The sequence below is a fragment of the Oncorhynchus kisutch genome, linkage group LG19, assembly GCF_002021735.2.
Source record: "Oncorhynchus kisutch isolate 150728-3 linkage group LG19, Okis_V2, whole genome shotgun sequence".
Taxonomy (NCBI): Eukaryota; Metazoa; Chordata; class Actinopteri; order Salmoniformes; family Salmonidae; genus Oncorhynchus; species Oncorhynchus kisutch.
In genome coordinates, this window is record NC_034192.2 from 32,199,268 (window position 1) to 32,220,702 (window position 21,435).

The 21,435-nt window shown below is 37.0% G+C and overlaps 1 protein-coding gene across 7 annotated transcripts in view; it reads right to left on the reverse strand.

Moving 5' to 3' along the window:
* The window catches only part of LOC109864680 (protocadherin alpha-C2), a 202,713-nt gene that overhangs the window by 129,786 nt on the left and 51,492 nt on the right, over positions 1-21,435 (reverse strand). The window lies entirely within an intron of this gene.

Sequence of the window (21,435 nt, forward strand, 5' to 3'; positions counted from 1 at the left end):
AGTGTGGACTTCCAATTTGTTCTGTTCAAAGCAATCAACATCAATAGTGATGAAAACTTTGTTTCATTTATATTTGTTCAAGATAAACATGATTTATTCCACCCATGTCTTGATTCTAATTGATTTCTGTTTACAAAAATCACATTAGATTTGTTTAAACTTGCGTAGTGCTTTTATTGATAAATGTGATCTACATTAGCAGAGGTAAATGGCAAATATTAACCATGTATTGCTTGTAATTGAAATAAGTCAACATCTATTAATTAAGTATTTTTACATAAATTGTTATGGCTGTATTGTTTAAAAAATAATAATAATAATGTTGTGGGTCCATCAGACCTGCAGAAATTTGGTGAAAAACCAAAACATGAACACCACACAAGGGTTGACAAGGGCCCCAGGACCAGTGGTAGCAAAATAGGCCCATAACATCAAAGATCCAGCACCATATTTTACAGTAACTATGGTATGGGGTTCTGTTCTACATATGCCTATTTATTTCGAAGCAAAGCCCACCACTGATATCCGTGGCCAAAGAGCTCTATTTTCCTCAATGATCTGGAAAGATTCTGTATGGAGGCATGGTCTAAGATCCCTTCTCCAATCTCATCATTTTAGAAAAAGGCTCTGTGCCTTCATCCTCGCAAAGTGAAGTAGTGAAAACAGGGGTGTCTCACATAAAGTATTGTCTAAAAACCTACCCAGAATCACATAGTCAAAAACTACATACTGTCACAAACAATCAACTACTACTCAGTTAGAACTTCGTCAGAATGACACAAAGAGTCCAGAAAACTCACCGCAGATACAGGACAAGACTTCAGCATCAGTGCCTAAAAAGCAACTAAGACAAACTGTGAAACGGGAGCCCTTTCCCTCTCATTGTTCCTGTCACAGCCACACACACAGGTGAGAGGGACTGGCACACTGAAATATGCAGCACTGCTGACAGCCCCAGTTACCCGAAGAGAGAAGAGAGGTTGGGGTGAGGAGAGGACAGAGGAACAGAGAGAGAGAGTAGAGAGGAGAGGACAGTCCCCACAGACAGACAGTCCCCACAGACAGACAGACAGACAGTCCCCACAGACAGACAGACAGACAGACAGACAGACAGACAGACAGACAGACAGACAGACAGACAGACAGACAGACAGACAGACAGACAGACAGTGCACTCTTAGAAAAAAAAAGGTCTAGAGCCTAAAAGGGTTGTTCGGCTGACCCCATAGGAGAACCCTTTCAAGAAACTTTCTTGGATCCAGCTAGAACCATTTTAGTCCCAGGTAGAACCCTTTTTAGTTCCATGTAGAACCTTTTCCACAGAGAGTTCTTCAAGGAACCCAAAATAGTTTTACCTGGAACCAAAAAGGGTTATCCTATTGGGACAGCCGAAGAACCCTTTTGGAACCCTTTTTTATCAAGAGTGTGGGGTGAACACTGTCCCTATAGACAAAGAGACAGACTGACTGAGACTACAAAGAGGAAAGGAAAGGAGAGAGGAAAGAAAAGGAAGGGAACGGAAAGGAAAGGAAAGGAAAGGAAAGGAGAGGAAAGAAAGAAAAGAAAAGAAAATTAAAGGAAAACGGAGAGGAATGCAGATAGCAGAAGAATAAGAGGTGGGGGGAAATGAGAAAACATTTATGAAGTAATAAAAAAACGGATAGAATATAGGGGAGGAGCCATCCAATACAGCAAGCACAGGAAGACAGAGAAAGAGGAAGGTTTCAGACATTTTACATCCGACTGCACTCACACTAGGAGACAGAAGGGGGCACAAGAGAGAGAGAACGAACGAGGGAGAAACGGGCTGTGTGGGAGGAGGTCGAGATAGCAAGATCCGCTGTGTGTGAAAAAGAAGGCAAAATGGAGAGAGAGAGAGAGAGAGAGAGAGAGAGGGAGTGAAAGAAAGAAAGATGGAAAAAGAAGGACAGAGGAAGAGGGAACCAGAAAGACGAGCTAAGAAACAGAGTGGCTGTGAGAATAAGGGCGAGTGATGGAGAGGGGAGGGAGATGGAGAGGGGAGGGGGAAAGATGGAGGGAGAGAGTGAGAGATTGAGGTAGAAGGGGTAGAGAGCTGTCTCAGCCATTCAGTCTAATAGTGTAACACTCATCCACAACACTCACATCCCACTGTTTAATTCATACAGGACGGCCCAGTAGATAAGATGGCGGGAAATATAAGAGAGGAGAGTACTGACTGACAGGAACAGAGGCAGGGGAAGGTTGAACCTGCACGCACACAAAGACACACACATGTAGACACACATACTATACACTAACGAAGAGGGGATAAATATGTTTGACAGGCAAAGCCTGAGCAGGTCTGCCTCCCTGTGCAGGAGATGGTTGTCTCATTGACGTTAAGCTTTTATAATACCATTATTCACCAAAATTCCCAAATCTCAAAAAAATCTCCTCTATGGCAGATGGTCTCCCTAAAAATAAAAGACAGACAGACAGACAAATAAAAAGCTATAAAATGCTCAAAATGTGTCAAAGAAAGATTTCCAGCAAGGCTGGTTCCCTTAAAAGGATACAGTTAGATAAAAGAAGCAAACACCGGAATGTCTTCCTCCCGTTAACCTGTGAATAATAGTGTTCTGCATTGCAATTTTCTGTACAGGCAATTGGAGTAGAGAGAGAATGGCGGTGAGTCATCAGAGACCTGGCCCATTCTCGCATATCAGAGAGTGCTGGTTTTAGAAATACACATGTCATGCTGTCATGCATAACCCCAGCCTGAAACACCTGTTTGTGTGTGTGTGTGTGTGTGTGTGTGTGTGTGTGTGTGTGTGTGTGTGTGTGTGTGTGTGTGTGTGTGTGTGTGTGTGTGTGTGTGTGTGTGTGTGTGTGTGTGTGTGTGTGTGTGCGTGTGCAGTGAGTTTAGACCTGTGTACAGTATATGTGTGTAGCCTATGTATGGGTGAACATACAGGACATTGGCCCACATGGGACATTTTACACACAACTGAATGCGCTCATAACAGGCCCAGCATTACCCAGGTTATGGGGCAAATGGCACCAGAGGAGTCAGAACCCGGCAGATGGGGACACTGCTCTCTGCTCCCTCCAACAGCCATAAAAACACTCTCAATTCAATCTTCCATACATGAATAAAGTAAACATTGGATGGATTCATCAGTGAAGTTTGCAGCAACTGTTGGCCACATTCAATTGTAGGCTTCCAACATATACTCAGCCTGCATTGCGAGTGCATGATTACACTGTGTGGGGTCAAGAAGCTTAGGAGGGCTGAGTTCAAGATAATTAAACATGTTGCAATGTTGGACAACCATTTTCAGGTTCTTGAATGAGAGACCACGGTAATATTGCAACAAATACAATCACTTTCCTTTTCTTCAACCATCATTCTGCAAGTGGACATTCAACAAAGTGTGTTTACGTTGTATAACTCTGTACTGTGTGGCTCTTCTGGCTCAGTGACTTGGATGCAACCTCCAAGTGACCTCAAGCCAGCTCATGTCAGACCCAGGATCAGCAGCTGCTGTTTGGGCTAAGAGTAAAGAATACTGTAATTTTAGCTAAGAGTAAAGATTACTGTAATATTAGCTAAGAGTATAGACTACTGCAATATGAGCCAAGAAAAGACGGCTGTAATATTAGCTAAGAGTAAAGAATACAGTAATATTAGATAAGAGTAATGACTAATGTAATATTAGCTAAGAGTAACTACTGCTGTAGTATTAGCTAAGAGTAACGACACCTGTAATATTAGCTAAGAGCACAGCTAAGAGTACGACTGCTGTAATAATCGCTAAGCTTAAAGACTACTCTAATATTAGGTAAGAGAAACGACTACTGCAATATTAGCTAACAGTTTATACTACTGTAAGATTAGCTAAGAGTAAAGACTGATGTAATATCAGCTAAGAGGAATGACTACTGAAATATTAGCTAAAAGTATAGACTACTGTAATACTAGCTAAGTGTAACGACTACTGCAATATTAGGTAAGAGTAACGACTACTGTGATATTCGCTAAGAGAAATGACTACTGTAATATTAGGTAAGAGTAACGACTACTGTAATATTAGCTAAGAGTAACGACAACTGTAATATCAGCTAAAAGTATAGACTACTGCAATATTAGCCAAGTAAAGACGGCTGTAGTATTAGCTAAGAGTAAAGAATACAGTAATATTAGATAAGAGTAACGACTAATGTAATATTAGCTAAGCGTAACGACGCCTGTAATATTAGCTAAGAGTACAGCTGCTGTAATATTAGCTAAGAGTAAAGAATACTCTAATATTAGGTAAGAGAAACAACTACTGCAATATTAGCTAAGAGTATATACTACTGTAAAATTAGATAAGAGTAAAGAATGTTGTAATATTAGCTAAGAGAAATGACTACTGAAATATTAGCTAGAAGTATAGACAACTGTAATAGTAGATAAGTGTAACGACTACTGTAATCTTAGCTAAGAGTAATGAAGACTGTAATGTTACCTAAAAGTACACCTAAGAGTAACGACTACTGTGATATTCGCTAAGAGTAACAACTACTGTAATATTAGAAAATAATAAAACTGCTGTAATATTAGCTAAGAGTAACGACTACCGTAATATTAGATAAGAGAAATGACTGATGTAACATTAGCTAAGAGTAACAACAACTGCAATATTAGCTGAGAGTAACAACTACTCTAATATTAGATAAAATGATCGACAACTGTAATATTAGCTAAGAGTTTATACAACTGTAATATTAGCTGAGAGTATATACAACTATAAAATTAGCAAAGAGTAAAAACTGCTGTAATATCAGCTAAGAGTAACAACTACGGTAGTATTCGCTAAAAGTAATAACTACTGTAATATTAGCAAAGAGAAACGACTACTGAAATATTATCTAAAAGTATTAAAAAAGTCTACTGTAATCCCAGCTAAGATTAATGAAGACTGTAATATTAGCCAAGAGTATAGACTACTGTAATATTAGCTAAGAGTAACGACTAAAGAAAATTAGCTAATCTTAAAGGCTACTGTAAAATTTGGTAAGAGTAACGACTACTGCAATGTTAGCTAAGAATACTGCTAAGAGTAACGACTACTGTTATATTAGTTTAGAGAATATACTACTGCAATATTAGCTGAAAGTATAAACTACTGTAATCCTAGCAAAGAGTAATAAAGACTGTAATATTCGCTAAGAGTACAGCTAAGAGTAACGACTATGGTAGAATTAACTAATAGCAAAGACTGCGGTAATATTAGCTAAGAGTAAAGACTGCTGTAATTTTAGCAAAGCGTAACGAATATTGTAATTTTAGCTAAGAGTATAGATCACAGTAAAAATTCCTGAGAGTAAAGACTACTGAAATATTAGCTAAGAGTAAAGACTGCTATAATATTAGTTAAAAGGAAAGACTACTGTAATAATAGCAAAGAGTAAAGACTTCTGTGATTTTAGTTATGAGTAAGACTACTGTAATATTAGAAAATAAGTTATACAACTGTAATATTAGCTGAGAGTATGGACAACTGTAATATTAGCTAAGAGTAAAAACTGCTGTAATATTAGCTAAGAGTAAAAACTACTGTAATATTAGCTAAGAGCAAAGATTATTGTAATTTTAGCAAAGAGTTTAGACCACTGTAACAAGTCCTGAGAGTTTAGACTACTGTAATATTAGCTAAGAGTAATGACTACTGCAATAATAGCTAAGAGTCTATTCTACTGTAATATTAGATAAGAGTGAAGACTGCTGTAATATTAGCTAAGAGTAAATACTGCTGTAATATTAGCTAAGAGTAATGACTACTGTAGTATTAACTAAGAGTAATAACTGCTGAAATATTAGCTAAATGTATAGACTACTGTAATCCCAGCTAAGAGTAATAAAGACTGTAATATTAGCTAAGAGTATATTTAAGAGCAACGACAAAAACTGCTGTAATATTAGCAAAGAGTAAAAACTACTGTAATTGTTGCTAAGAGTATAGACCACTGTAATATTAGCTGAGAGTAAAGATTACTGTAATATTAGCCAAGGGTCTCCACCACTGTAATATTAGCTAAGAATGACGACTACTGTAATTGTTGCTAGGAGTATACACCACTGTAATATTAGCTGAGAGTAATGTCTACTGTAATATTAGCTAAGAATATAGACCATGGTAATGTTAGCTAAGAGTATATACTGCTGTAATATTAGCTAAAAGTAAAGACTGCTGTAAAATGAGCTAAGCGTAATGACAACTGTAAAATTAGCAAAGAGTAACAACTACTAAAATATTAGCTAAAAGAATATACTACTTTAATGCTAGCAAAGAGTAAGTACAAATGTAGAATTAGCTAAGCATGAAGACTAATGTGATATTAGATAAGAGTAACGATTAGTGCAATATTAGCTAAGAGTAATGACTACTGTAATATTAGTAAAAAGAAACGACTAATGAAATTTATCCTAAAAGTATAGACTACTGCAATCCCAGCTAAGAGTAACGAAGAATGTAATATTAGCCAAGAGTATAGACTACCGTAATATTAGCTAAGAGTAAAGACTACTGTTATATTACCTAAGTGTAAAGACTACTGTAATATCAGCTAAGAGTAAAGACAAATGTAACATTAGCTAAGAGTAACGACTACTGTAAAAATAGAACACAGTAAAGACTACTTTGATTTTAGCTAAGAGGAATGACTACAGTAATATTAGCTAAGAGTATATTCTACTGAAACATTAGATAAGAGTAAAGGCTGCTGTAATATTAGCTAAGAGTAAAGACTAATGTAGAATTAGCTAAGAGTAAAAAATACTGTAATATTTGCAAAGAGTAACGACTACTGAATTATTAGCAAAACGTATAGACTACTGTAATCCCAGCTAAGAGTAACGAAGACTACTGTAATATTAGCTCAGAGTATAGACTACTGTAATATCAGCCAAGAGTAACGACAACTGAAAATTAGCTAATCGTAAAGACTTTTGTGAAATTCTGTAAGAGTAACGACTACTGCAATGTCAGCTAAGAGTAACGACCACTGTAATATAAGCTTAGAGAATATACTACTGTAATCCTAGCTAAAAGTATAGACTACAGTAATCCTAGGTAAGAGTAACAAAGACTGTAATATTAGCTGAGAGTACAGCCAAGAGTAACAACAACGGAAGTATTAGCTAATAGTAAAAACTGCTAAGATATTAGCAAAGAGCAGAGACTACTGTAATATCAGCCAAGAATAACGACAACTGAAAATAAGCTAATCGTAAAGACTTTTGTGAAATTCTGTAAGAGTAACGACTACTGCAATGTCAGCTAAGAGTATAGCTAAGAGTAATGACTACTGTAATATTAGATACGAGTAACCACAACTGTAACATAGCTAAGAATAACGACTACTGCATTTTTAGCAAAGAGTATATACTACTGTAATATTAGCTAAGAGTAACAACCACTAAAATATTAGCTATAAGTATATACTACATTATTTCTAGCGAAGAGTAAATACAACTAAAATTAGCTAAGCGTAAAGACTACTGTAATATTAGATAATAGTATATACTAATGTAATATTTGGTAAAAGTAATGACAACTGTAGTATAAGCGAAGAGTAATGACTGCTGTAATATTAGCTAAGAGTAAAGACTACTGTAATATTAGCAAAGAGTTTATACAACTGTAATTTTAGCTGAGAATATAGACAACTGTAATATCAGCTAAAAGTGTGGACTACTATAATCCCAGCTAAGAGTAACGATGACTGTAATATTAGCCAACAGTTTAGACTACTGAAATATTAGCTAAGAGTAACGACTACTGAAAATTAGCTAATCGTAAAGAATACTGTAAAACATGGTATGAGTAACGACTACTGCAATGTTAGCTAAGAGTACAGCTAAGAGTAACGACTACTGTAATATTAGCTCAGAGAATATAATACTGTAATAATGGCTAAAAGTATAGACTAATACTATTTCAGAGAAATAAAGACTGTAATATTAGCTAAGAGTACAGCTAAGAGTAACGGCAAAGGTAGTATTAGCTAATAGCAAAGACTGCTGTAATATTAGCTAAGAGTAAAGACCAAAGCAATATTACCTAAGAGTAAAGACTGCTGTAATATAAGCTAAGAGTAAAGACTGCTGTAATATAAGCTAAGAGTAAAGACTGCTGTAATATTAGCTAATAGTAAAGACTACTGTAATATTACCTAAGAGTAATGACCACTGTAATAATAGCAGAGTTAAGACATCTGTGATTTTAGCTAAGAGTAACGACTACTGTAATATTAGCAAAGAGTAAAGACTACTGTGACATTAGCTAAGAGAAACAACTACTGTAATATTAGCTAACAGTTTATACAACTGTAATTTTAGCTCAGAGTAAAGACTGCTGTAATATTAGCTAAGTGTAACGAATATTGTAATTTTAGCTAAGAGTATAGACCACAGTAACAATTCCTGAGAGTAAAGACTACTGTAATATTAGCTAAGAGTAAAGACTGCTGTGATTTTAGCTAAGAGTAACGACTACTGTAATAATAGAAAAGAGTAAAGACTACTGTGATTTTAGCTAAGAGGAACAGCTATTGTTATATTAGCTAAGAGTATATTTTACTGGAAATTTTGCTAAGAGTAAAGAATGCTGTAATATTAGCTAAGAGTAACGACTACTGTAGTTTTAGCTAAGAGTGAAAATACTGTAATATAGGCAAAGAGTAACAACTACTGAAATATTACCTAAAGGTATAGACTACTGTACCCAGCTAAGAGTAACGAAGACTGTAATATTAGCTAAGAGAAAAGACTGCTGTAATATTAGCTAATAGTAACGAATATTGTAATGTTAGCTAAGAGTAAAGACTACTGTAATATTAGCAAAGAGTAATAACTACTGTAATAATAGCAAAGAGTAAAGACATCTGTGATTTTAGCAAAGAGTAACGACTACTGTAAAATTAGCTAAGCGTGTATACGACTGTAATATTGGCTAAGAGTAAAGACTGCTGTGATAGGAGTAAACGAAAATTGTAATTTTAGCTAAGAGTATTGAACACTAACAATTACTGAGAGTAAAGACAACTGTAATATTAGCTAAGAGCAAAGAGTACTGTAATATTAGCTAAGAGCAAAGAGTACTGTAATATTAGCTAAGAGCAAAGAGTACTGTAATATTAGCTTAGAGTAACGACTACTGTAACAATGACAAAGAGTAAAGGCTACTGTGATTTTTGCTAACAGGAACGGCTACTGTAATATTAGCTAATAGTTTATACAGCTGTAAATCTAATATTAGCTAAGCGTAAAGAATATTGTAATTTTAGCTAAGAGTATAGACCACAGTAACAATTCCTGAGAGTAAAAAATACTGTAATAATAGCAAAGAGTAAAGACTTCTGTGATTTTAGCTATGAGAAACGACTACCGTAATATTAGCTAAGAGTTGATACAACTGTAATATTAGCTGAGAGTACAGACAACTTTAATATTAGCTAAAAGTATAGACTACTATTATCCCAGCTAAGAGTAACGATGACTGTATTTTTAGCCAAGAGTATAGACGACTGAAATATTAGCTAAGAGTAACGACTACTGAAAATGAGCTAATCGTAAAGACAACTGTAAAATTTGGTAAGAGTAACGACTACTGCAATGTTAGCTAAGAGTACAGCTAAGAGTAACGACTAATGTAATATTAGCTTAGAGTATATAATACTGTAATAACGGCTAAAAGTATAGACTACTCTAATACTATTTCAGAGAAATAAAGACTGTAATATTAGCTAAGAGTACAGCTAAGAGTAACTACAACGGTAGTATTAGCTAAGAGTAAAGACTGCTGTAATATTAGCTCATAGTAAAGACTACTGTAATATTAGCTAAGAGTAACGACTACTGTAATGACAGCAAAGAGTAAAGACATCTGTGATTTTAGCAAAGAGTAACGACTACTGTAATATTAGCTAAGAGTTTATACAATTGTAATATTAGGTAAGAGCAAAGACTGCTGTAAAATTAGCTAAGCGAAACAAATATTGTAATTCCAGTTAAGAATATATACTACTGTAATATTAGGTAAAAGTAACGACTACTGTAATAATAGCAGAGCAAAGACATCTGTGATTTTAGCTAAGAGTAATGACTACAGTAATATTAGCTAAGAGTTTATACAACCGTAATATTAGCTGAGCGTTTAGACAACTGTAATATTAGCAATGAGTAAAGACTGCTGGAATTTTAGCTAAGAGTAATGACTACTGTAGTATTAGCTAAAGGTAATAACTACTGTAATATTAGCTAAGAGAAACGACTCATTAAATATTACCTAAAAGTATAGACTACTGCAATCCCAGCTAAGAGTAACGAAGACTGCAATATTCGTCAAGAGAATAGACTACTGTAATATTAGCTAAGAGTAACGACTACAGACAATTAGCTAATCGTAAAGACTACTGTAAAATTTGGTAAGAGTAATGACTACTACAATGTTAGCTAAGAGTACAGCTAAGAGTAACACCTACTGTAATATTAGCTAAGAGTTTATACAACTGTAATATCAGCTGAGAGAACAGACAACTGGAATATTAGCTAAGAGTAAAGACTGCTGTAATAAAAGCAAAGAGTAAAGACTTCTGTGATTTTAGCTATGAGTAACGACTACTGTAATATTAGCTAAGAGTATATACAACTGTAATATTAGCTGAGAGAACAGACAACTGGAATATTAGCTAAGAGTAAAGACTGCTGTAATAAAAGCAAAGAGTAAAGACTGCTGTGATTTTAGCTAAGAGTAACGACTACTGTAATAATAGAAAAGAGTAAAGACTACTGTGATTTTAGCTAAGAGGAACAGCTATTGTTATATTAGCTAAGAGTATATTTTACTGGAAATTTTGCTAAGAGTAAAGAATGCTGTAATATTAGCTAAGAGTAACGACTACTGTAGTTTTAGCTAAGAGTGAAAATACTGTAATATAGGCAAAGAGTAACAACTACTGAAATATTACCTAAAGGTATAGACTACTGTACCCAGCTAAGATTAACGAAGACTGTAATATTAGCTAAGAGAAAAGACTGCTGTAATATTAGCTAATAGTAACGAATATTGTAATGTTAGCTAAGAGTAAAGACTACTGTAATATTAGCAAAGAGTAATAACTACTGTAATAATAGCAAAGAGTAAAGACATCTGTGATTTTAGCAAAGAGTAACGACTACTGTAAAATTAGCTAAGCGTGTATACGACTGTAATATTGGCTAAGAGTAAAGACTGCTGTGATAGGAGTAAACGAAAATTGTAATTTTAGCTAAGAGTATTGAACACTAACAATTACTGAGAGTAAAGACAACTGTAATATTAGCTAAGAGCAAAGAGTACTGTAATATTAGCTAAGAGCAAAGAGTACTGTAATATTAGCTAAGAGCAAAGAGTACTGTAATATTAGCTTAGAGTAACGACTACTGTAACAATGACAAAGAGTAAAGGCTACTGTGATTTTTGCTAACAGGAACGGCTACTGTAATATTAGCTAATAGTTTATACAGCTGTAAATCTAATATTAGCTAAGCGTAAAGAATATTGTAATTTTAGCTAAGAGTATAGACCACAGTAACAATTCCTGAGAGTAAAAAATACTGTAATAATAGCAAAGAGTAAAGACTTCTGTGATTTTAGCTATGAGAAACGACTACCGTAATATTAGCTAAGAGTTGATACAACTGTAATATTAGCTGAGAGTACAGACAACTTTAATATTAGCTAAAAGTATAGACTACTATTATCCCAGCTAAGAGTAACGATGACTGTATTTTTAGCCAAGAGTATAGACGACTGAAATATTAGCTAAGAGTAACGACTACTGAAAATGAGCTAATCGTAAAGACAACTGTAAAATTTGGTAAGAGTAACGACTACTGCAATGTTAGCTAAGAGTACAGCTAAGAGTAACGACTAATGTAATATTAGCTTAGAGTATATAATACTGTAATAATGGCTAAAAGTATAGACTACTCTAATACTATTTCAGAGAAATAAAGACTAATATTAGCTAAGAGTACAGCTAAGAGTAACTACAACGGTAGTATTAGCTAAGAGTAAAGACTGCTGTAATATTAGCTCATAGTAAAGACTACTGTAATATTAGCTAAGAGTAACGACTACTGTAATGACAGCAAAGAGTAAAGACATCTGTGATTTTAGCAAAGAGTAACGACTACTGTAATATTAGCTAAGAGTTTATACAATTGTAATATTAGGTAAGAGCAAAGACTGCTGTAAAATTAGCTAAGCGAAACAAATATTGTAATTCCAGTTAAGAATATATACTACTGTAATATTAGGTAAAAGTAACGACTACTGTAATAATAGCAGAGCAAAGACATCTGTGATTTTAGCTAAGAGTAATGACTACAGTAATATTAGCTAAGAGTTTATACAACCGTAATATTAGCTGAGCGTTTAGACAACTGTAATATTAGCAATGAGTAAAGACTGCTGTAATTTTAGCTAAGAGTAATGACTACTGTAGTATTAGCTAAAAGTAATAACTACTGTAATATTAGCTAAGAGAAACGACTCATTAAATATTACCTAAAAGTATAGACTACTGCAATCCCAGCTAAGAGTAACGAAGACTGCAATATTCGTCAAGAGAATAGACTACTGTAATATTAGCTAAGAGTAACGACTACAGACAATTAGCTAATCGTAAAGACTACTGTAAAATTTGGTAAGAGTAATGACTACTACAATGTTAGCTAAGAGTACAGCTAAGAGTAACACCTACTGTAATATTAGCTAAGAGTTTATACAACTGTAATATCAGCTGAGAGAACAGACAACTGGAATATTAGCTAAGAGTAAAGACTGCTGTAATAAAAGCAAAGAGTAAAGACTTCTGTGATTTTAGCTATGAGTAACGACTACTGTAATATTAGCTAAGAGTATATACAACTGTAATATTAGCTGAGAGAACAGACAACTGGAATATTAGCTAAGAGTAAAGACTGCTGTAATAAAAGCAAAGAGTAAAGACTTCTGTGATTTTAGCTATGAGTAACGACTACTGTAATATTAGCTAAGAGTATATACAACTGTAATATTAGCTGAGAGTACAGACAACTGTAATATTAGCTAAGAGTAAAGACTGCTGTAATATTAGCTAAGCTTAATGAATATTGTAATTCTAGCTAAGAGTATATACTACTGTAATATTAGGTAAGAGTATATTCTACTGTAACATTAGCTAAGAGTAAAGACTGCTGTAATATTTGCTAAGACAAACGACAACTGTAATAATAGCAGAGCAAAGACATCTGTGATTTTAGCTAAGAGTAATGACTACAGTAATATTAGCTAAGAGTTTATACAACCGTAATATTAGCTGAGCGTTTCGACAACTGTAATATTAGCAGAGTAGACTGCTGTAATATTAGCTAAGCGTAACGAATATTGTAATTTTAGCTAAGAGTATAGACCACTGTAACAATTACTGAGAGGAAAGAATACTGTAATATTAGCTAAGAGCAAAGACTACAGTAATAATAGAACAGAGTAAAGACTACTGTGATTTTAACTAAGAGTAACAACTACTGTAGTATTAGCTAAGGGTAATAAATACTGTAATATTAGCACAAAGAAATTACTACTGTAATATTAGCTAAGAGTAAAAACAACTGTGATTTTTGCTAAGAGGAACGACTACCTTAATATTAGCTAAGAGTATATTTTACTGTAAAATTAGCTAAGAGTAAAAACTGATGTAATATTAGAAAAACGTCAATCATAATAATAATAATATTAGCTATGAGTAACGAATATTGTAATTTTAGCTAAGGGTATAGACAACTGTAACAATTCCTGAGAGTAAGGACTACTGAAATATTAGCTAAGTGTAACGACTACTGTAAAATTAGCTAAGAGTAATGACTACTGTAGTATTAGCTAAGAGTAATAAATACTGTAATATTAGCAATGATTAATGACTACTGTAGTATTAGCTAAGAGTAAAAACTAATGTAATGATAGCACAAGAATATAGACCACTGTAACAGGGCGGCAGGGTATCCTAGTGGTTAGAGCGTTGGACTAGTAACCGAAAGGTTGCAAGTTCGAATCCTCGAGCTGACAAGGTACAAATCTGTCGTTCTGCCCCTGAACAGGCAGTTAACCCACTGTTCCTAGGCCGTCATTGAAAACAAGAATTTGTTCTTAACTGACTTGCCTAGTAAAATAAAGGTAAAAAGGTAAAAAGGTAAATAACAATTACTGAGAGTAAAGACTACTGTAATATTAGCTAAGAGTAAAGACCACTGTAATATTACCTAATAGTAAAGACTACTGTAATATTAGCTAAGTGTAAATACTACTGTAGAATTTGGTAAGAGTAATGACTACTGCAATGTTAGCTTAGAGAATATACTACTGTAATATTAGCTAAAAGTATAGACTACTGTAATCCTTGCTAAGAGTAATAAAGACTGTAAGAGTACAGCTAAGAGTAACGACTACTGTAATATTAGCTTAGAGAATATACTACTGTAATATTAGCTAAAAGTATAGACTACTGTAATCCTTGCTAAGAGAAATAAAGACTAAGAGTACAGCTAAGAGTAATGACTACGGTAGTATTAGCTAATAGCAAAGACTGCTGTCATGTGAGCTAAGAATTAGAACTACTGTAATATTAGCTAAGTGTATAGACTACTGTAATATTAGCTAAGAGTAACGACTAATGTAATATTAGCTAAGAGTAAAGACCATTATAATATTAGCTAAAAGTAACGACTACTGTAACATTAGCTAAGAGTAATTACTACTGTAATATTAGCTAACAGTAAAGACTACTGTAATATTAGCTAAGAGTATAGACTACTGTAATACTAGCTAATAGTAATGACTACTGTAATATTATCTAAGAGTATGGACTACTGTAAAATTAGCTAAGAGTAATGACTACTGTAATATTAGCTAAGAGTAAAGACTACTGTAATAATTGCTAAGAGTAACGACTTGTGATTTTAGTTAATAGTAAAGACTACTGTAACATTAGCTGAGTAAAGACTACTGTAAAATTAGCTAATAGTAACGACAACTGTAATATTGACTAAGAGTATAGACTACTGTAATATTAGCTAAGAGTAAAGACTACTGTAAAATTTGCTAATAGTAACAACAACTGTAATATTGACTAAGAGTATAGACTACTGTAATATTAACTAAGAGTAAAGGCTGCTACTGCAAATCTGCGCTCACATTCCACTCCCATATGAGCTCAAAATAGACAGCTGACTCAGAAAGCGTTATACATTGTGTCACGTGTGCTCCCTCTCCGGCCACTAGTCCACCAGTCTGCTCGTCATGGCGCACACCTGTCGCCATTGTAACGCGTAATTGCGCATTATGACACTCACCTGGACTCCATCACCTCCTTGATTACCTGCCCTATATTGGTCACTCCATTTGGTTCCTTCCCCAGTCATCATTGTATCTGTATCTGTTTCATGTCTGTGTTTGTTTCATGTATTTATTAAATGTATTCACTCCCTGAACTTGCTTCCCGACTCTCAGCGCACATCGTTACACATTGCTCCCTTGGTATAGGAACAGTTGTGGAATACATACTCTAGAGATCTGAATATTATTATACAGTACTAATATAGGTACGGTACTATATACACAAGCATTTGTATATTTATAGTGCATTCGGAAAGTATTCAGACCCCTTCACTTTTTCCAGATGTTGTTACGTTACAGTCTTATTCTAAAATGTATTAAATTAATGTTTTTCCTCATCAATCTACACACAATACCCCATAATGACAAAGCAAAAATACGTTTTTAGGAATTTTAGCAAATGTATAAAAGATTTACATTAATAGATTCACAAATGCAGCATTACTATTCTTGTAGACAAATAGAGTGGACATACACCAGTCCTGAGGAGCCTCCTCTGACCCTGACCCTGATTCTTGATTCCACTGCAGTGGAGAGACAGGCAGGCATGACTGTGGCAGGGCAAACATACAGAGCCCACCCACATTGCCATGCACCCAAACCACTGAGACTTAATGAAACCAAAGGTTATATCAGAGAGAAGAGTGGAGGAGAGACGGTCAGTGGAGTGGATGAAAGGAGAAACAGACACAATACTGATGAATAAGAGAAATGAGAGCAAGGGAGATTGTGAGAGAGATAATGATGGAGTGAGAAAATAGGTAAGAAAGATAGACAGACAGGGTGAGAGGCAGAGAGATATATAGAGAGAGAGAGGCAGAGGGAGACTAAAGAGTGAAGGCTTAGAGAGTAGACTAACCTCTGGGTGTTGGCTAACTGCTAACTGTAGAGAGATAACAGGGTCAGGGGTCACATGACCGATACACAACTAGAACTGACATGACCTTCACAGCGGAACCAAAAATAACTGATATTACCCTTCACAGTGGAACCTACCAGGGTCGACACACTTAGAACCAGAACTAACTGGACCGGACCTACCCACCCTGAACTATAGCAACTTCGTATAAAAAAAAAGTATAACTGCTCCTTGGGCATAATGTAATTACTGAGATAATAAACTGATAATAAACAGACTCCTTTATTGATACTTAGCTTGAATGCTTTTCCTTGTTGAGTCAGTGTAAATTCCATGTCAATGCATGTCCTCACATGTTGAGTCATATAAAGCTACAGCTCTATTCTCTCTGTGATTACAACAATGAATGACTCTGTAGTCAATACTAGTCCATACTAGTCGCCCATCTCTGCCATGACACAACTTCTACATCTGCATTCCTTGCTGTTTGGGGTTTTAGGCTGGGTTTCTGTACAGCACTTTGTGACATTAACTGATGTATAAAGGGCTCTATAAATACATTTGATTGATGAATGATTGTATACTGTGTGTTTACAGTAGGGAAGAACACACACACACACAAAAACAATGGGTCTGTGGGCCAACACCTCAGCTCTGCCGCAGTGTCCAACGAGGCCTGCTGACGTCAACACTAATACAGCCTGCTAGTTCATAGACGCCCACATCACCTGGATAGGACCACAAAGTGCTGAATCTCACAGTACTCAGCCAGGGTATGCTCAGGACTCACTGTTTTCTAGGCCTGGCCTAACTCCAGAGTCCAGGCACACTCATAGCACCATTGCCAAACTAAACGCAAAGTCTTCACAATAGCACCACAACCACACTGAAATAAGTCTTATGTTATTTATAACTGTGGTGAATAAACTTTGTTGAATAATACGTTGTGTGATTACTAATGAGCTCAACAGACTTTGACAGAGAAAGAGAGGGGGAAGAGAGAAAAAAATACAGAGAAAAGAGAATGATGCCACAGCAGATGAGATAAGTATCTTGCAGAGACACGTCGTGCAGAATTCACTGATACGTGAGAAGTACAGTGGAAAAAGCAGTCCTGATCCCAGTACTGGGCAGCTCCACTGTGTAACCAGATTCACTCAAACCTCTCCCCTCCTCTCCTGTCCTTATCTGCCCAGAAGGATCAGGGGGAAGGCTAGGGAGAGTCGATATTTCTGGGTGCTGAATGTGTGTTCATTTGGCATGAGGGGCGGTTGCATAACTAACCCTCTGTCTCTGTGTGTGTGTGTGGGGCAGTGGGTTGTCTCAGAGGCACTGTCATTAGTTTGATAGGTTCCTTTGGTGCCGCGCAGAATGACTGAAAAGCTGAGGGAGTGACGCTGATGAGCCTGTGTCATCTGTGTGTTTGTGCGTGTGTGTGTGTCCCTCTGGATGCATGGTGTGAGTGCTTGTCTATAAATTGGATTACCTTAACCATTTTAAATCTATTTGTGTGTGTGTGTGTGTGTGTGTGTGTGTGTGTGTGTGTGTGTGTGTGTGTGTGTGTGTGTGTGTGTGTGTGTGTGTGTGTGTGTGTGTGTGTGTGTGTGTGTGTGTGTGTGTGTGTGTGTGTGTGTGTGTGTGTGAACAACATAGGATGGGTGCGCTTTTGCGGTACACTGCTCTGGGTGGCTGTGTGTGTAAATGAGATTACCATCACAGCTTTGACCTGGATGTGAGTGACACTGAGTACTAACAAAGAAACAGTGAACAAAATGTATGCCTTACTGACACACAACAGCTTCCAGCACATACAGAACAACATCCCCATCCACAACCACAACCCCAGGGGCATGGCAGAGAGAGATGGGGAGGGAGAGGGAGGGGAGCGGGGATATGGGGGAAGGGAGAGAGAGAGAGAGAGGGAGGGGCAGGAGGAGGGAGGGAGGGAGAGAAACAGCACATGGGGATGGAGGTATAGGAAGAGATGTAGAGAAAGAGGAAAGAGAGAGAGTGGTAGTGAGAGAGGACAGAGGAGGACACGGAAGATGTTGAGACAGGGGGAGAAGGGAAGTTGACAGAAATGGGGAGCAGGAACAATGAGCAGGGTAAGGGATGAGGGGAAATTGGAGTGAATGGGAGAGACATAAAAGAGAGGAGGGAGCAAATGGGCAGCCAGGTCACCCGTGATACAAGTCAGTATTTGACATCCATCCATGTATGAGGACGTCAGGAGATTACGTGGAAAACGGCCACTGTTAACTTCAAGTAGGTTTCAGTTTTGCTAGGGCGTTGTGGATGGGGATGGCAGATAGGTGTAAGCATCTGCCATCTAATTCGGAAGGTTGCAAGTTCGAATCCAGTGATCGAGAGTTAACCCCAACCTTAAAAATTCAGAGTTAACACCTAAACTTAAACACTTTGAAATGTGACGTTTGCAACAACTTCTACATGTAATGTTTGAGAAACATGAATGAACGTCTAATTCTGACATGAGTCTGTGGGAGCTAGTTGCAAATGGGATAGGCCACGGTCTGAAAACCAAAGAAAATTGTAGAAGGAACAGAGAAAGAGAGACAGAGAGAAAGTACAAGTGAGGGGTTGAGCGAGAGAAAAGGGAATGGAAACGGAAGGGAGCTTCGGGAGAAGGTAGTGTGTGTGCAGCCATCTAAAATAAGGCCAATTCTCTGCCTGCTGAAATGAGGTACAATACCGCTTAAAAGCTTTAGCGGCTGGCTATAATACTCCTCCCTGCTTCTGCTACACTCTCTCCCTATGACACAGACCACACTCTCACAGGGAGAACGCTCTCACACAATTAACCAAGACAACCGACACACTGACACACCACAAAGGTGCATTACAGTGTGAGCATTCTTGATCTTAGACACTCGGCATACTAACACAATTACAGACTAAGCAAGCACACACAAAGAGACACTGAGGCAAAGCTATACCACGGCTCCAAAAATACAATGCATGAATGAAGTACTGTGCACATTGTACTATGATGAAGTAGGCTACATGCTCAGACACATCAACCAACATACTGTTGTGAATTTAGCAAGGTTGTTTGCATGTTTCACAATCACAACCTTCTGTTCCAAAAGGGAATGTGCCAACCACAGTCCCAATAGATTAACTTACACGTCATGATAGACACCAATAGCTACACCACACACACTATGGATGGAGGGAGCAAATGTGGCCCAGTGAAACCATGTATATTCACAACAACAACAAAAACATGTGACCCGTTGAAGTCATGACAGCACTTGTTGGCTAAATGAGACACACACTCCCATTTTCAATCAGAGCAGTAAATCTCACACTGGCATCTGCTGTCCTAGCATGGCTTGGCACTGCCACTGTGTATGCACTGACACACACACTGACACACACACACAGGCTAATCACCAAACTGGGCATTAGGCATTGGACATTGAACAGAAACACTGAAGGGGATATCATCACCGTTTACAAATGGGAAGGCTGCTATCAAATCTTCATGGAGCATTCTCATTATTGCTACTGTCCATCTCACTCACCACTGACCCACCCATTTCAGGCTTTTGAGTACTGATATCCCACCGTCTTCTGCATTGTTTCACATTCCTCTCAATCATTCTATGAGTATTAGTGCCACTGAATAGTAATGATCTATTGTACTGCACTGCCATCTTGGTTCCAATTACACTCACTCTTATTACTAGCCTATGGAATTATCGAAGTATGAAATCTAAAGTGACCTAGTTGAGTAAAAATAGAAAATTGCCATAATGCAATATATTTAATAATGTGTTGATCTATTTTCACATGTACTGTTGCTTCTCTGTCGACACCATCTGTTGACCAAATATTACAATGAGGAATTCGCTAACATAATCCGTGTTTCAATCACAACTAAACCCATTTTCATTAAATACTGTGAGATGGTAGAAGAGGAACCATACAAAAGACACGACGTCCCCTCCCCCTCCCATCCTTCTCCCTTTCCCTCACCCCTGTTGCTGAGACTACTGCACTGCACGCGAGACTCTCCAACATGCGGTGGAAAACCAGCGAATACAGAGAGGTAATTCTGCCAGTGCGTTGCTAGGGAAACAGCATCATCGCCTAAAATCTGCCTCATTCAGCCACACTCCCATAGCGGATGAAACACAAGCTATCTGTTAGCCAATAACATGAGGCCGTTTGTGAAAATCAAAACAAGGGCACCGGAGTTAACCTTTATTACGTCAACCGCGCAGCCGCAGCATTAGAACACAAACGGAGAGGGAACTGGAAAGGAACATGTAAATAATGAATGGCAGCTCGCTAGCGAAGCCAAGCAGCGCACTTTCACACCACCCGACTGGCTAGGCGACGGGTGTCAGCGTGTGCAAGAGACAGGCAACTCTTTCTCTCTCAGCCTCAGCCACACGCGGCTCGCATAATCAATCACTAGTTACCACCGTGGTGCACAGGCCTTCAGACACACGCATGCACGCAAACACCACTGTCTCTTTAGGCTACATGCTCTAACCTGCATTTGTCAAAGAGGTAGGCATACACATGAACAATGAACATAAGACAACCCATCTTCTGTTTAGTTGACATCCTTATTAAAGGGCACAGGTAGAACGTTAGAAACGAAAACAATTTGACTGGCTGAAATGTAGTCCTATGTGACAGTGTCGTGGGCTTTAAGGTTGCATTCAATCGCCAATAGACTGTCTTTCTGATGGGGTGTAGCTCCAAATAAGGATTATGAAAAGTCTCTAACTGCTGAAATGGATTCCTTCACGGCCACAACACAACCCCAACAGGGAAACACGTAACAAGGCCCTGTAAATACAAGGCTGAAGTTGCCCCTATCCACTGGTCTAAGATCAGCGTTGCATTTGACTTCCTAATGGTTAAGATATGGATGGTTTAGGATTAGCTGGTTCTACACAGTAAATTTATCTGAGTAAAACTGGTCCCAGTCTAAATAGAGTAAAACTTACTCTTGTTGCAGAGATCAATTTTCAGAGTTATTTCTACAAACTGTAATTTACTCTATTTAGCTTTATGGAAACAACTCTGCCAATTCACTCAATATATGCAATTGAATATTATCAGTCAAGAGTAGCATTTGTACAACTAAACGTCAATAAATCAGAAGTCAGTATT